Consider the following 16919-nt stretch of genomic DNA (forward strand, 5'->3'; position numbering starts at 1 on the left):
TCAACATTTCTTTATCTTGATTCACATGATTTTTCTTTGAGCTGCCTATTCACTTAATTTTTCAAACCCTATTGTTAATACATAGTATAATTTTAGAGGGTTATTAAGGGAGGAGTCCCTTTCATGGTGCAACCCATGAAATTCTTAGCTACTAGCCAAAAGGTGCCAGTTGAAATTCACCAAGAGCCACACAGAAGATAAGCCTGTGATCTGCTTCCAAACAGTCCCAGCCTTGAAAAGGCTATGGACTGCAGTCGTTCACTGACTCATAAGGGGTCACAGTGAGTTAGATGGCAACAATATAAATACATTTTAAAATGAAATGAAGTAAAGCATAAATAGGCAGGAAATGTTACAATCCCACCCCACCCATCCTTCAATGATTTCCTTGGGTGTTGGTATAGTAAATCAGAATAATTTTAATATTTCTCTGCATATACACTTCTCTTTTATGTTTTCTGTCTTTATGGATCATTGTTTTAGGATATGCCCATTAATTTTCATGTCTTTCTTAGCTATCACCTAAGGAGTCTACCTTACCTGGCTCCTATAAGAACTTATATCATCATTCTCTATAGGGATCACAACAGATGATGACCAGGGATTTAGAAAAACCCCATGTCTAGGGTTTTGTGTCGGTGTAAACCCAGGTCAAAAATAAAAGACACACACATATGATATGTATATATATATATATATATATATTAGAAAAAAATTTTAAAGATAAAAATATTTTGAACTTAAGATCTTTCATTGTCTTTTCCCAAAGAGTCGTTTATCTTCACAATGGTATTACATGTTCTAAGTCATTTAATGTAACATTGCTTTATTCCTTCTAATAGCCCGAAGATTCTGAAAGCATTGCACACACCACAGGAAATCCTTCAATGTTGTCAACATGGCCAAAGTTCCCACAGTCCATTCTGGTTGTATTCCCTGAGTATCTACCATCTCGTCTCACCACATGAGGTTTCTGTCCTGAATCGGGCATCGTCTTCCTATCTTCTACTCAAGTCTCCACAAATGCATCCACCTTTTTACTCCCACTCCCTAGAGTGTCAGCCCAAACTCATAAAAGATCAGTCAACCCTTGGTGCAGTGGGCTTCCTTAGAAAAGACTTCTATAGACTACTAGTTCAGCAGACTTAAAATCTCCCTCCCTCTAGCACATTCATTTTAGTTAATTTCATAGCATAGAAAAGGCCCTTTAGAAGTTGCATTCACAAAAATGTGCACAAAGTTTAATACATTGCCTTTTTGCCTTTTTCATCTATTCAAAAATTTGAACAATTCATTTCCACCTGCCCTTTCATCCTAAGGCTTGCTGTATTGAGAATCACATGAGAATAGTTACATGGTTCATTATTCTGATGCAAACTTGCTTTCAGTGTATTAGAGCTTGTCATTCCTTATCTCTGGGCCCAGAGTTGCCCTTCCTATTGGCCGGGTTCTGGCCCACACTCCACCCCTTTCACAGTCCTCTTCTCTTTCTCTTTCATTTGCTGAATTGCTAAGAAAACTTAAATTTCCAACTATATAAGAAAGAACTCTATAAATATAAACATTCTACATCTCTGTATAAAAATCAAGATGTGAGATTATTTGAAAATTTATGGAATGGTTTATTTTGTATAGCCTAAAGAATTTACATGCCTCACCGAACTTTCTAAACACACAAAATCATCTTATTTGTCAAAGAACCCTATTCTCTCAGCTGTGATCTACTAAAACCAAAACCCCACTGCCAATGAGTTGATTCTGACTCATAGCAACTCTATAAGACAGATTAGAACTGTACCTTTGGGTTCCAAGACATTAAAGGTTTATGGGAGTGGACAGCTTCATCTTTCTACTACGGAGTGGCTGGTGGTTTTAAAGTAAGGATCTTTTGATTAGCAGAGCAGTGTGAAGTCCAATTACCCCATTAAGACTCCTTTGATATTGCACCTAAAAGTAAAGCAGTGACATGAATTTGTCGCACTTTCTCCATTTTAATGGTAGATGCCCAATGGCATGGCACACCATGATTGATTATAAACCCCAAACCAAACCCATTGTCATTGAGTCTATTTCAATTTCCAGAACTGTACCATAAGGTTTCCAACTCTGTACTCTTTCTGGTAAGAGACTGCCACATCTTTCTTCTGACATGTGGTTGGTGAGTTGGAACTGCCTCTTAGTTAGCAATCAAATGCTTAGTTGCTGCGCCACCACGATCCCTGTTGCCTATTGTATCAGGAAAATAGAATGAACAAAAATACAGCCAACTATAAAAGTAGGTTAGAAGTGGGATTTACTATTGTTATTAATTCTCAGAAATTCAGTTTCAATTTGAATATATCCATAGCACAGTAAGTAGACACATGGGATAAAGTATGAGTGAAAAATCCTCCCAATAGAACACCCTGTGAAAGGACTGCATGGCAGTCAAGCAACAGAGGGTGCGAATGGGAGCTCCCAATGCCCAGGAAGGGATTTCAAGGTTCAATGAACATCAAAACCAAAAATCCTGTCCTTTGGGAGAACAGAGAAAGCCTGTGAGAGCAGGGGAAAGAGATTGGCCTGTAGAAAACAATGGAAACACTTTTAAAAGGAGTAAGCTCTTAAATCAAAGCACCAATAAACACTGAAATGTTACTTTTGGACCTTTACAAGACAAGGGATGATTCATAGCAAAAAATGTTGCCTTTATGATATTTTTTAATAAAAAAAGAGAGGAGTAAACCAGATAGTTTGAGGCTTTTCTCAAGAGTCTGACAATCATTGCCTTTCCATTCAACTTTAAGAGTAAAGTATTACATAGCTGATTGGACACTCTGGAGCATGAGAAAGGCTTATTGATTTGTAGGTTTCATCACAGAATGATGGGAATCTGGACATTTTATTGGGAAAAACATCATAAATCTGAATATATTTATGTGTTTTCTTTCGTTATACCAATCAGTTGTCCAGAAAAAAACCTCCAGGTCTCCCATCTGGTGTGGAGAGAGAAATGGAGGTGCTGGGGACAAGCTTGACGTCCAGAGAAGGCCTCGCCACTCAGTGCACAGACGGTTAGCCCTTGCATTTCCAGTCTGGCCTTTTACTCCAACATTCAGTTGAAAACAGATTTCCAGCTTCAACCCCCATAGAGAGTTAACCTTTTCCCAATCTTCTCTCCCCAAATGAGGAAGAAGAGTTTGGCTGAATAACAGTTCATTTCACTGACCATAGATAAATTCTCCTGGTTCCAGCACACCCAGCCTACAAACCACAACTTTGGCCTTCTGTAATGGACTCTCTATCTGTCCTTTATCTTTCCTCTGTCCTCACCAATTCCCTGTGCTCCACTACCTCACACCAAGTTTTTTTTTAAACATTTTATTAGGGGCTCATACAACTCTTATCACAATCCATGCATATACATACATCAATTGTATAAAGCACATCTGTACATTCTTTGCCCTAATCATTTTCTTTCTTTTTTTTCTTTTCTTTTTTTACATTTTATTAGGGACTCATACAACTCTTATCACAATCCACACATATACATACATCAATTTTATAAAGCACATCCCTACATTCTTTGCCATAATCACTCTCAAAGCATTTGCTCTCCACTTAAGCCCTCTGCATCAGGTTCTCTTTTTTTCCCCCCTCCCTCCCCGCTCCCCACTCCCTCATGAGCCCTTGATAATCCACAGATTGTTATTTTGTCATATCTTGCCCTATCCGGAGTCTCCCTTCCCCCCTTCTCTACCGTCCATCTCCCAGGGAGGAGGTCACATGTGGATCCTTTAATCAGTTCCCCCTTTCCAACCCACTCACCCTCCACTCTCCCAGCCTCGCCCCTCACACCCCTGGTCCTGAAGGTATCGTCCACCCTGGATTCCCTGTGCCTCCAGCTCCCATATGCACCAGTCACACCAAGTTTTCAAATGTCTGTTTTCTCTAGTTTCTCTCGTCCCTTCGAGCTCATATGTCCTCTTTTCCTTCACCAACATTTTGTGGACCTTTTGAATCTCCTGTAATTTTCATATCTCTCCCCCTATTATATATATAACTTAGTAGGTTGTATGCTTTAATTTCTTAATTGTCAGTTTTGCAGGAGTTAGGAAGGGGATAGAAGAAAGTACTTGCTCTCCCTACCTAGTTTAACCAGAAATTCCAGTCAGATCGTTTAAAGAGTCGGATACATATTTCAAGAAGCCAGTCACAGGCATACTCAAGATCAGGCAGGTTGACATCCTAGGGAGTAGTGACAGCTAGTTTCTCTGGTCACAGTGAGAGGGATTTTTGTTCATGGAGTGGCGTCCCCCAGGCTGTGCTAATTGATAGGAGCTCTTCCAGTGACAGTCCGTGACACGCTATCAAGCGCTTACATGTGCGGTCTTGTCACTTTCTGGGCAGGAATACAAAGACGTGGCAGGTATAACCTCTAGGCTCCAGGCTCCTCATATAAAGCCTATGGAACCCCCATTACTCCATATAGTATCAACCTCCTTAAATTTGAGTCCCTTATTTGTAAACTAGGATGATCTTGCATACTCCACGGCTTAAGTGTTGTTTAATGAGTGGCATACGTAGGTTTAATGAGAGGATACACGTAACAGTATCTAGCACAGTGGAGTTTAGGTAGTGTTCAAAACCACAGAAACCCAAACCTGCTGCCACTGACTTGATTCTGGCTCTTGGAGATGCTCTATGTTGCAGACTAGAACAGCGGCCTTGCAGAATGAATCGCCAGACATTTCTTCTGAAACATCTCAGAAAGAGGATGCTTCCTCAACCCCACCCCCAACTGAAATGCCCAGATTCCCATCGCCCTGCAATGAAACCCACAAAGCACCAGACCCCTCCCAGTCAGCTACACCATACTTTTAAAATTGGAGGGAAAGCCAATCATGGTGCTACTCTTGGATTACTAGTTGATCACTTACTCATTTGTGCCACCAGGAGGACTCTCCAGTCACTGGTAGTTAGAGCTACCAGGAGCCAGCCCCTGCATTCAAATCTTGGCCTAGAAGACAAGAGCATTCATTAGCTTCAATTCCTCCTTCTGTATTACATTTTGAGGCAGCCTATCCCACCTGTAGGAGTCATTACACAATAAGCTGCTAATTGCAAGGTCAGTCGGCAGTTCAAAATGACCAACCGCTCCATAGGAGAAAGACGAGACTTTCCATTCTCATACAGAGTTACAGTCTCAAAAACCCACAGGGGCGGTTCTTCCCTGTCTTACGAGGTCGCTCTGAGTCGGAACAGACTCGATGGCAGTGAGTTTTTTTATTCTGTCTGTAAGCAGCTCTGATGGTTAGGAATGATCTTTACTTCATGCTTGTTTGATAATTTAATTTATATTTGGATGAGTAAGGCTGGCAATGAAGAATATCCCCTCCATCTCTCTGCAAGCCCATAATGGCAGTCATAGGAAAAACATTGGTTCCATTTTTCACCCCTACTTCATCCTATTTTATGACTTAAAAGTTTTATGACTTTTTATTTCAACAGCTACTGTATCCAAGTGGCTATAAAATAGGAGGGTGACGTTGGGTTTAGTTTCTAGAATCATGATATGGGGTTAAACCAGGATCCCACCATTATCTGAAGGAATGAAAAATATAATGTGTCTTTATTAATTCTCAATTACTGTTGTATCAAGTTATCACACACTTAGCTGCCTAAGCTCCACAAAGTTATTATCCATAGACTAGAAGTCGGACACAGTGTTATTGAGCTCACATTGAGCTGTCAGGCAGGAGTTCACATCCTCTGGTTGCTTTCGAGGATCCGCTGTCCATGTGCGCTTTCCCGCATATTGAGGTCCCCTGCAGTCCTTGCAGAAGGGCCATGGCTGACTGCGACCTTTCCACATCACCCTTGAGCCTCTTTTGTCATCACATAGTTTCCAGAATTCTTCTGCCTCCCTCTCTCATTTGGAAAAGCTAAGCAAAATGTTCTAGGGTAAGAACATTTGTTCTAGGACAAGCTAAGAAAAATGTTGTAGGGCGCATGGCAGAGTTCTAGTTTGGAGAAATGTAAGCATAGAGCTCTATGAGAAAACATCGTCTGTACTTCGCTGACGTCACAGAAGTTGGCAAGTTCAGTGGGAGTAATGACCAAACACAGTGCCCTTGTTGGCTCATGATGTGTGCCCTTAGATGTTCGCCACTCAGACTGCCAGGGAATGCCATTGGCCACCCCTGCTCCCATACAGACATTAGTCGCCCAAATCTGAAAGCATTGGGTTCACTTTGCCACCACCGACTGGGATCTTCCCCAGACTAATGACGGAGTGTTGGGTTCACTTTGCCACCACCGACTGGGATCTTCCCCAGACTAATAACGGCTGGTCTTGGGGTTGCCGCTGTCGCTGGGGTTGCTGCTTTAAATGCTTTATTGTGAACTGAATGAAAGCTGACGGGGCAGATCAGTTTTCCATTCAGCGATTTTACGTTAATTGATGGCAATCCCTAGAATGTAACATCACTTATCCTCCGTCCTCCCCAGGGTTCCTGTTTCCATTCCTCCTCCCTTCCGAATATTTCTGACCTCTGTCCTCTGTAATTACAGCATCTGGATCTCAAATGATGTGATCCTTAAGGTGTGTGTTCCTCACTAATGTTCTTGTTCCCCTGACAGACCTGTCTATTGCTGAAAATGGAGCCACTCAGTAACTCTGAGGTTGGTCTTCTTCTATGGCTGGCTTCTCCTGTTCAACAAGGACTGACAACTATGCTTCACTCTTCCCTGACTTACGTGCTACTAGTACAATGGGAGGTTAAATAATAAATGAATGACAACTCCCAAAGGGAAGTTCTGGTTGCAGTAAAGTCATTCTTGTCTTGGTAACATTTTGACTTTTTCACTGAAGATGACAGAAAGCTGAAAACAATAGCAAATATCTTTAATGTCAAAATTATAATTATGAAAGTCTTATTAGGTGAAAATAGCTGGCTGTTCTAACAAGGTAAAATGTAATAAGCATTCACGTAAGCCTCCTCCCGTGAGTCCAAACAAATGAACAATAATCCATCAAATATAATGCAGGGCAGGTTTAACCATAGGGTTGAGCTGTAGTTTATGTGAGAGGAGTCGGGGGCAATGCCCAGCAGAGAATTCAATTACACTTCGCAGTACAGAGTGGCTTCCATGAAGCCTTGCCTGAGGGAGGAAATGATGTCCTTCCAGTTTCATAACCTGCCATAGGGGACTAGTTTCTAAGAGGGCCATGATAACCCTCCTGACCTTCTAGAGTTCTGTGCAACTCTGGACTCTAAAACCCACAAGCAGAAATCGTATTCAGACAATTTTGTCTCAATGGAATCATCTAGTAGTGAAAACACAATGCAGCCCATTGCTGTAGAATTGATTCTGACTCCTGGTTGCCCTGTCGGGCAGAGTAGAACTCATCTACAGGGCTCTCAAGGTTTTCAAAGCAGGCTGCTTCATCTCTCTCCCTATTTGGCCCCCCAACCTTTCAGTGTGCAACCAAGCACAATAGCCCCGCACCACCAGGCCTTCTCTTTAGGAGTTACAAAGCAAACAAACAAGGAAAAGCAAGTCCACGGCTACCAACTCAATTCCAACTCAGACTGACCCTAGATTGGGTCTATAAAACTGTAAATCTTTACAGCAGAAGACAGCCTCATTTTTATGCCTTAAAATGACTGCTGACTTTGAACTTCGAGGCCTGTGGTTAGCAGTCACACCTAACCCAGTTCATCACCTACACCCTGTGTTCAGTAGTTAGGGGTAGGCAAATATAGAATTGATTCCCTCAGTAGACTGCGACTTCATTGGCATTGGAAGACTTATGGCAAAAGTTACTCAACGAAGGATCAAAGTCACTCAGATAACTTAGAGATAGGAGTCAACCAGATGATGTTGAAGTCACTATAATTCTGTAGACTCCAGTTCTGTGAAGTCCAACTGTTCCAGCTCAAGTAAAAATAATGTAGCACACCCAACTTGCCTTTGAAATCACCTACCTCCTTTCCAAGTATGATGTTCCTTAGGTTATTTACCTAAACACTTCTCGTGGGCTCAGTGTCCTCTGTCCATCCCCAGGTGTACTCTAAGGAGACCCTCTTATGTTGACTCAAATGTCTGTGTTTAAGCTTCATTTCCACATCTATTGGCATTTTAAGCTTCATCTCTGAGCATCTTGACACCTTTGGGCCTCTCCCTCTCTCCTCTAGGTCAACTTTTGACTTCAGCTTTTGCTGTGGCTACTGATTGCCTGTGAGTGTTAATATGACAGTCCTTCTCCTTAGCTGTACCATGCATCTCTTGCTTTCTGCCTGCACCTTCTCTGCTACCACCTCCTGGAGACCTGTGGAAATATGCTCAGCCATCCCACCTATGGACAAATCTGGAAGTGAGAGGGAGCTAGCTAATGGACATTGACCAGGGGGCACATCCTTTAAGTGAATAATTCAAAGGCAATTGACTCCTCGAGCATTCCCAAATGAATTGAGCCTTTGCCCAAAGCGATGGAATGTCCAATGGTACACCCTTGGATCACTTCTCCTTCCTTCCCTGCTTCCTTCCTTCCATTCACTCTCCCTAAGCCTTAACTCTTATTTCTTGAGATTATTTAAAAAATTTTTTTAAACTTACATGAAAACTCTTGTCTTAGGTTAACATCATTTTGGGAAAACGTAGATTAAGACAATTTCTATTTAAGAAAGTCCTTGCCCTTTTTTGCTTTGAAAGGAATTTCAACAAAATAAAATAAAGGAATCTCAGGCATTAGTTAACAGATGATGAAATCTCATTGTGAATTTAAGGCTTACTCTGTTTATAGAAAGAATCCAACTGCAGACCTAATATTTATGAGTGTTCTTCTATTAGTAAGAAGTCAGCATTGACCTCCTCCCTTAGCTGTGCTCCATTATAGATAATATCTTAATGATATAAATAATCTTACTGATGTAAATGTCACTGTGGGAAGTGGAACACTTTTTCTTGGCAGAATCTGAATACGCATGACACAGTCTCCCTTGAAAATTGGAGCCCAGGGAGGAAAATCGGTGGAAGAGCCAAGAAAGTTGACATAGGGTCACAAAGAAACTGATCTCATCAGGGAATCACACACTCCCTGAAATATAAAAAGCAATAATAATAATAATAGATTTGTTTATCATAAAAATCTCATATCATAAACCAGATCTGAGTAATTTATGCAATTATAATATTTTACATCCTAAATGAGATTGCACAGCCTCTCATCCAAAAGAAACAAGCCTTAGAATAATTTTACTCGGAAGTCCCTAAATAACATAAAATTCAATTCATCGAATCACATTATTACTGGGATGATCAATAATTTTTTACAACAATTTAATCTCCAAGTTTATGAGGGTAAGACTTGCTTATTTCCTGCAATGATTACCATGCTTATTTCAGTTCAGGTTCACTGCATGAAAAATACCATCTAAGCTGCTTTAATGATTGATCTGTGTAATAAAAAAAATTCCTGTATACCCCATTCCTTGGAAGAAATTAAAGACCTTTGCCAGCCTTCGTCAAAGTCCAACGATTTATGCTGTTGAGACACTCAGAGCAGTCAGCTCTGGATCCCTGTAAGAACAACAATTTCTATCAAAAAAACAAAAACGCAAACAAACAAAAAAAAAAACCCAAACAAAAACCCGACTCTCTATAGCAGGTGAAGCTCTGCAGCAGCAGGGTGTTTCTTTAAGACTTCTTTCTTCTCTTTTCCTTTTCGCCATGTTCTCCCATCACCCAGTGAGTGCTCTCTGTTCTCCTGCTTGGTCCTCTGGTCTCGGCTTTCACCTCTCCTCCTGGAAGCGCTGGTGGCATAGTTACCTCTCACTGGCCTTAAAGGCAACAGCAGCAATGTGGATCCACCCGCTCTTCAGCAGGGGTGAAAAAGCTGGGGCTGTCTGCACCCAAAAAGATTTACACCTTTGGAAACCCGACAGGACCGTCCTACTCTGTCCTACAGAGTCACTATGAGTCTAAATCAACTCGATGGCAATGAATTTGGTTTTGAGTTTGTCCTTAACTCCTCCTCCTCTGCCTTCTTCCCTCCTCCCTGGCCAGCCTTCCAACATTACCTCTTGGTACTTCCTCGTGCTGCAGGCTGCTCCTTAATGAATGCCATTATGTTCAAGGGCACTCCTTTAAAGACACCAACTTCTTTCCAATTAGGCAGTAAACCAAAACCTAAATCTGCTGTCATTGAGTAAATTCCATTTCAGAGTGACCCTATTAGGCAGAGTGGTACTGACCCATAGGGTTTCCAAAGCCGTAAATCATTACGAAAAAAAAGCTGCCACGTCTTTCTTCCACACAGCAACTGGCAGGTTTGAACCTCGACCTTCAAGAAGCCAACTGAGCAATTAATCACTGCATCACCAGGGCTCCTCAACCCAGAGAAACTAAGGAGAAAGTCAGGATCAAGTAATTCAATCTCAAGAACTAAAAACAAAATCAAGGAGATTCTCCATGGTCTCAGGATTGTGTTTGTGAAGGAGACACGGTTCTCTAGCTGAAAAGTAAAGTGTGAGAACTTGATGGCAAGTATTCTGTTCCCGACTGTTGAGAGTGAGGCTGTAGAATGCCCAGTCTGGAGTGCGCCTACGTTGTATGATCAGGTCTAATTCCTGTCTAAGAAACTACAAGTACACAGGCCCCCGGGGAAACTGCAGAATGTGAGGTCATAGATGGCAAAGCTGACATTTTCTATCATTTTCTTCTTGACATCAGCTTATGGCTGTGGAAGAAAAGTGGTTGCAATTTACAAGCGCTCTCTCTCTCTCTCTCTCTCTCTCTCTCTCTCTCTCTCTCTCTCTCCCTCTCTCCCTCTCTCCCTCTCTCCCTCTCTCCCTCTCTCTTTTCTTCCCCCTCTCTGCTGAGCATTAACCAAAACAAACACTCTCAGAACAGAAATAAAAAGCAAGCTCCAGGTCTCAAATATTGAGAAGACAGGCCTACTTAAGTTACTTGACTTGAATAACTGCCCTACATTACAAAGAGCAAATCATCACTTTTCCTTCTGACATATATATAAAGTCTTGGCATTTGGGACTGAATTGAGTTCCTGGTTCTTCTGAAAACTGGTCAGTGGCCTGGCAATCTCCAATTCACTTTTATTATTGCAAAAATACACAACTTGATCTTAGACTTTAAAATAAATCTTTTGGAAAATCAACTTTAAAAAACATTCCTGGTGAAATCCAAAGATGTGGGTCATACAGGAAACTCTCAAAAATGTCTAATCACTCCCATAGGATGCAGCTGGGACTACAGAGACCCAGAAACATGGCCTCACATGAGTTCACGCAGCTCGACGTGGACCCCTGGCGAACACAGCGTTTACAAGTTTCCATGCGTTCAATGACATCGTCATGACAACAGGCTGCCTTTCTCTTTGGTAGGAAATCTCAGCAGAAACAGTGGGAATATTTTCCTCACTGTCCACCCACCCAGTGACAGTCCGACATCTGTGTGTCCTTAACCCTTATCCTTTTCTCTAAACCTTCTCGATAGCTCTATGAAACCTCGCAGTTCAGTCTTTCACTGAGACACTGGCATGCCAAGGACTGGCTTTCAGACTATAAGGTGCCCTCTGCGCCCCCTTTTATTTCCTTTGTACGGAAAAATTTACAGAGCCCTAGAGGTGTTTGGGAGCCGCACCAGGATGTGGGACAGAAACCTGATGGACGTTTGTCATTGCTCTTCAGGTGATCAGCGCTGGTGGTGGGTGGTCACACGTTGGCCTGTGGTCTGCAGGGTCTGCACCAGGAAACACCAGCAGCCCTCGGGCCTCGAGCCAACAATGCCCATCAACAGTTCCTGTCTCAGGAGCGCTCAGAGGGCTCACTGTGAGTCAGCCCGATTCCACGCAGTGGTTTGGATTTGACTCTAAAGGTTCCTGCGGGCTAGGGGAGGCTCTCTACCCATGAAAATTAATTGTAATGCTTTGAGGTAAGCGCAGTATGAGGAAGATATCTTTGTTGGTGTCATGGGAATTGCAGCTTTCCTTTCTCCTCCTAAGGAGTCATCTCTCGATCGTTAGAACAACATTCAAAGTTATGGACCACAGCCAGCCAGATTAACTTACAAGAAAACAGGTTTTCTTTATGATTTAAAAGCTTTTGTTTGCCTCTAAAGCAGCTGACGCTGACTCATGCGGACCCGTGTGTCTGAGTAGAACTCTGCTGCATGGAATTTCCTCCAAAGCAGACTGCCCAGCCTTTATTTTAAAGGGCCTTGGGCTGGACTTGAACCTCCAAACTTTTAGTGAGCCACAGAACATATTAACCATTTGCACCACCTACAGGCTCCTTTTAAATTCTTTACAGATATGCTCTTAAGAATTCTTAGGTTTGAGGGCCTGGGATCTAGATCCTATTCCTACACTGAAACTAATATCATATGTGAAGATAGTTTCTTTATTTTATTTTAAAAGTTCCAAGGTCTTAATAACAATAATAAACATGTCAGGATTTCCAGCCCCTGACAATATCACAGGTCTGTAGGTGCAAATGTACAGCAATAATATATACAGATTATGGCAAAGTCATAGAGAATGAGAGAGATAGGAGAGAGAATGAAATAAAGGAGTCAGACACAATTCATGGTAGCATGCTCACCTCAGCCCCTGAGGTGGCAGACATGAGGAGAAAGGGGAGAGGAGAAATATTTATTTCTAACCAAGGCTTATGTATACTTGGGGAGGTGCAAAAATCCCGCTAGTTACAGGTAATGACATACATCACAGGAAAGGGTTGTACCACAGGCAATACACCAATGGGAGGAGGAGGATCTAGCGCTGTACATGCAATAGGAAGAGGAGGGATTAGGGGTACACATGTGACAAGATGGGCAGATCCTGGATTCAAGATGGCAGCCTAACCTTGGTCATCCTTGAGCTGGTTAGACCTTAACTCTGGGCTCTCCAGGGAAACAAGCACTATCCTTATCAGTAGGGTGTGACCCTAGCTATGGTCAGACATAGTCTGATTCTCTGGATGATTCTCAGGGAGATGACTTCTAAACAGCTTGCTTCCCAGTGGGCTACAATTATGTACCAAGTGTTACAAGCAGTATCCAAGGCTGGGCATAAATAAATATGGGGAACATCCTGGGGAGAAATACATTTGTATCCCACAAACTTACACTAACAATAGCAGAGCAAAGTATATAAAATCTAGTAAAAATCAGAAGTAGGATCAAATAGCCTAATCCTCCCTTTCAATTAAGTGTCCAAAAATAAAATTAAGTGAATTTAAATTCTTTCCCAATTCCATCAAGTATGTTCTACTTCAACTATGCAAGATACTTCAGATATTTTAGAATATTTAGAGACCAAAATTGTGATTCAAATGGGTCTAATATGAAAACAGAGGTAAATGTATCTAGAGGGGCTGAAAAATACCTGAAAGCTTTCAGCATGTACATTTTGGAGAAAAGCACCTTTTAGAAAACAATAAAAATACAATTCTTTAACAAAATTTCATATATATATATATATATACATATATCAGTAGCTGTACTTTAGAGACAAGCCTATCAGGATCAGGGAAAAGAGAATTATATTACATCAGCAGCATTACAAAAAATACTACTAAAAGTTATATTGTGCTTCTATAACTTATGGCTAATTTAATAAAACATGAAATAAAACCAAAAGTATGCCTTTCCTTTATAGCAATCACCACATTAATAAGGAGATAATGTACTTACCATTGCCCCTGATAAAACATACGCCCCATATGGAGAGTAACTAGGTCTGGGTCATTCATTAGGTACCCACCCCCATGCCTACCAAAGGGCTTGTCCAAGAAAACAGTGAATAGCTATTTATTGGATGAATGAAGCAGACATTTAGGGTTTGGCTGAGTGAGGATATCTGCAAATCTCCTCAAAAAGCAACTATAAAACTGGACAAAAACAGCCGTTTCTACATTCTAGAAATCAACCAAAATCATACAGCAACTTGAGAAGTTGCTAGGCTTGAAAAATTGGTGGGGGTATTTAAGACAGGTGGGCAGATAGGGTGTTCTTGCTGGGGTCTACTGCCTCCCCCTTCGCTTGGCCTAATTGTCCTAGATGTTTTGCCGTAGCAAGACAAGTCATAACCACTAAGAGATTGGCCATTCTGGGTACACTTGCTTTGGAGACCGGGCCATGCCTATGCCGTGTTGTCAGTGAGATTGGCAATTTTAGCAGTAGATTCACTGTGGGTACACATATCCACAATAAAGACCGGGGAGGACCAATCTCTCCACATAGTCTTGGTCCACATTGGAGGCAGCACAGGCACAGAAGAGAAGCCAAAGGACCCAGTCGAGAGTGGAAGCTGCAGAATTGCCAGCAGCCTAAAGTTAGAATGTAGTCCTCTTCCTACGTGGGGAACAATTGGCAGAGAAAACTGGCTCTGTCCAATCATTGGCTGAGCACTAAATGGCACAGAAAGAGGATTGACCCCTAAGAAGCCAGGATTAAAAATAAAAACAAGAATATGACAAAGGAAAAGGGGTATATCAGTCATGGGTGAAATTAATTTCATAGATTAAGTCCAGGTACACTATTCAGCAAAACAAAGAAACAAAGCAACAGAAACAAATGTTGAAGACTATATTCCAAAGTTGCTGCAATATATTACCTAAAATGTCTAATTTTTTAAATGATGCATCTTTTTTGTTTTATTTATTTATTTATTCCTGATTCATGTTTATCTACCATGTCTTATCAGGAGACACTTTTATTTCCTTTCATGTAAAATCCGGGAATTTTTTTATCAACAGTTTTGTAAGAGCAAGTGTTGTATTTTTTTTAAAATTCATTTAATTGGGAGCTCCTACAACTTTTATCACAATCCATACATCCATCCATTGTGTCAAGCGCATTTGTACATTTGTTGCCCTCATCATTCTCAAAACATTTGCTTTCTATGTGAGCCCTTGGTATCAGCTCCTCATTTTCCCCTCCCTCATGTACCCTTGATTATTTATAAATTATTACTATTTTGTCATATCTTATATTGTCCAATGTCTCCCTTCATCTACTTTTCTGTTGTCCATTACCCATGGAAGAGGTGATATGTAGATCCTTATAATCAGTTCTCCTAAATGATGTATCTGTGGTCATAAAGAATGTACACAGCAGAACAAGAACCAATTTAACAGTTCTTACATGCACAATTCAGTGAGATTGATTACATTCTTTACGATGTATAGCCAGTCTTAACACCCAAGTTGCACCCACCCCACATAAACTCACTGCCCTCTCAGATTCCTATAGATATAGATCCCAGAAGAGCGCAGCACTCAAAGCAGACATTTTTCATTAATTGAGCTCAACTATTACTTGTTTGGTGAGGGCTTAAGGTTACTTTGGGCTTAAAGTTTAAGGTTGAGAAACCCTGGCTCAGGGAACTCGGAGCCCCGGTGTGGGCTAGTCTCCCTCTGACATTCAGAGATACAGCCAGACCTGGGGTTGGTGTTTGCATTCTGCACTGATTTTTGTATGTGGGTGGGGGGCACTTAATGTTGTGTAGCACCTTCTGTAAACTTGCCCCTACTCTTAACTGATATATAGATAGATTATATATAGATGTGCATATCTATCTATATCTATCTATATCTATCTATCCTTGCATTTTTATGGCAGCCTGAGACTTGCCATTAAAACAGACAACAAAAAGCTACAACAACCCACATGGCACTCGGCAAAGTCTTTCCCAGTTTTGTCCTCCATGTGTTCAGGTTAGGTGTGAAGCAAGGCGAGATTGTCTCCATACGTCAGCTGGGCTTTCGACATCCTGCTGCCAAGGAAAGCTTCCTCTGATCTCTCTTTTTTGGGAGAAATTTTTGCACATGGTAACTGGTGTCTTTTGGCAACTGAAACCTCACTGAAAATCAGCTCTTGCACATATTTTAATGTTCTTTTTATAAATGCCTGCCTGATTCTATTTGTACCAATATTGTAACAGTCAGCTGCCCGGTGGGCCTGGTGCTGCGGCTGCACGAGCGTGGGAGGCATATATGTATTCCTCGCTCCCAAGCACACTGGGAATAGTGCCCTAAGCACAGAATGCAAATGGGGTCACTCTCATTCATTCAACTACTTTCAATATTTGAATTACTGGTTCTATCACTGAAGTGCATTTACCCTTTTGGCAGGTTCTGCCTAGACACTACTGATGACTCACTCTTTCCCTTCAGCTGCACTTTGTAGCTTAATCCCCAGAAGCTGTCCTGTAAGAGACAGAGCCCCTGAGCTCTGCCTGCTTCCCTTGGCATCAGAGGTGCTGGCGTGAGTGCGGCGTGTGTGCTCTCCCTGGATCCAGCACATCTGGAGAAAAGACGGTGGTGTTGCTTGGTCCCAGAAAGTGGCCATCACTGTGGCCGCTGGAAAGGATGTTCTCAGCCTTCTGCCAATTTGGACACAAACTGTAATGTAACTGCCTCCCTAATGGGCATCAACTCTACAGAAACTATAAAGACATTTTATTTATAAAGCTGGCACGGTATTCAATAAGCATTTCCGCAGCATTTCATCTCTTCCTAAGCAAAGTTTAAGATTTCTCTCAAAGCAATAGTTTCAGGGGTTCATCCAGCCTCTTTGGCACCAGAAAATCTGGACTCCAGATAATTTTAAAGTCTATGACAGGTAGTCTCTTTTGGGCCATGGTCCATCTATAGAGTGGTTGATCAAATGATCAGTAATGGTAGCAGGGCACCATTCAGTTCTTTTAGACGAAAAGATGGAGTCAGCTGTTCATGGAGGCAAGTAGCTGCACATCCAATTTTCTCCTTCTGTTCCTGATTCTTTTTCTGTTGCTCCAGATGAAAACAGATGAACAAACACCAATTGTTGTGGCTGCGATGGCCATTTGCCAGCTTTTTCAGAATACAGATGCCACACAATGATCTACGGGATAGAGTAGAAGCCCTACCCAA

At 41.6% G+C, this 16919-nt stretch overlaps 1 protein-coding gene across 1 annotated transcript in view; it reads right to left on the reverse strand.

Annotated features, from left to right (window-relative positions):
* Positions 1-16919, reverse strand: part of TACR1 (tachykinin receptor 1) — a 675223-nt gene that overhangs the window by 517297 nt on the left and 141007 nt on the right. The window contains exon 4 of the mRNA XM_075563057.1: positions 4920-4999. The gene's annotated coding sequence lies outside the window, so the exon portion shown is untranslated. The remainder of the gene's footprint in view (positions 1-4919; positions 5000-16919) is intronic.

Source organism: Tenrec ecaudatus, chromosome 11 (assembly GCF_050624435.1).
Source record: "Tenrec ecaudatus isolate mTenEca1 chromosome 11, mTenEca1.hap1, whole genome shotgun sequence".
In the NCBI taxonomy this organism is placed as follows: domain Eukaryota; kingdom Metazoa; phylum Chordata; class Mammalia; order Afrosoricida; family Tenrecidae; genus Tenrec; species Tenrec ecaudatus.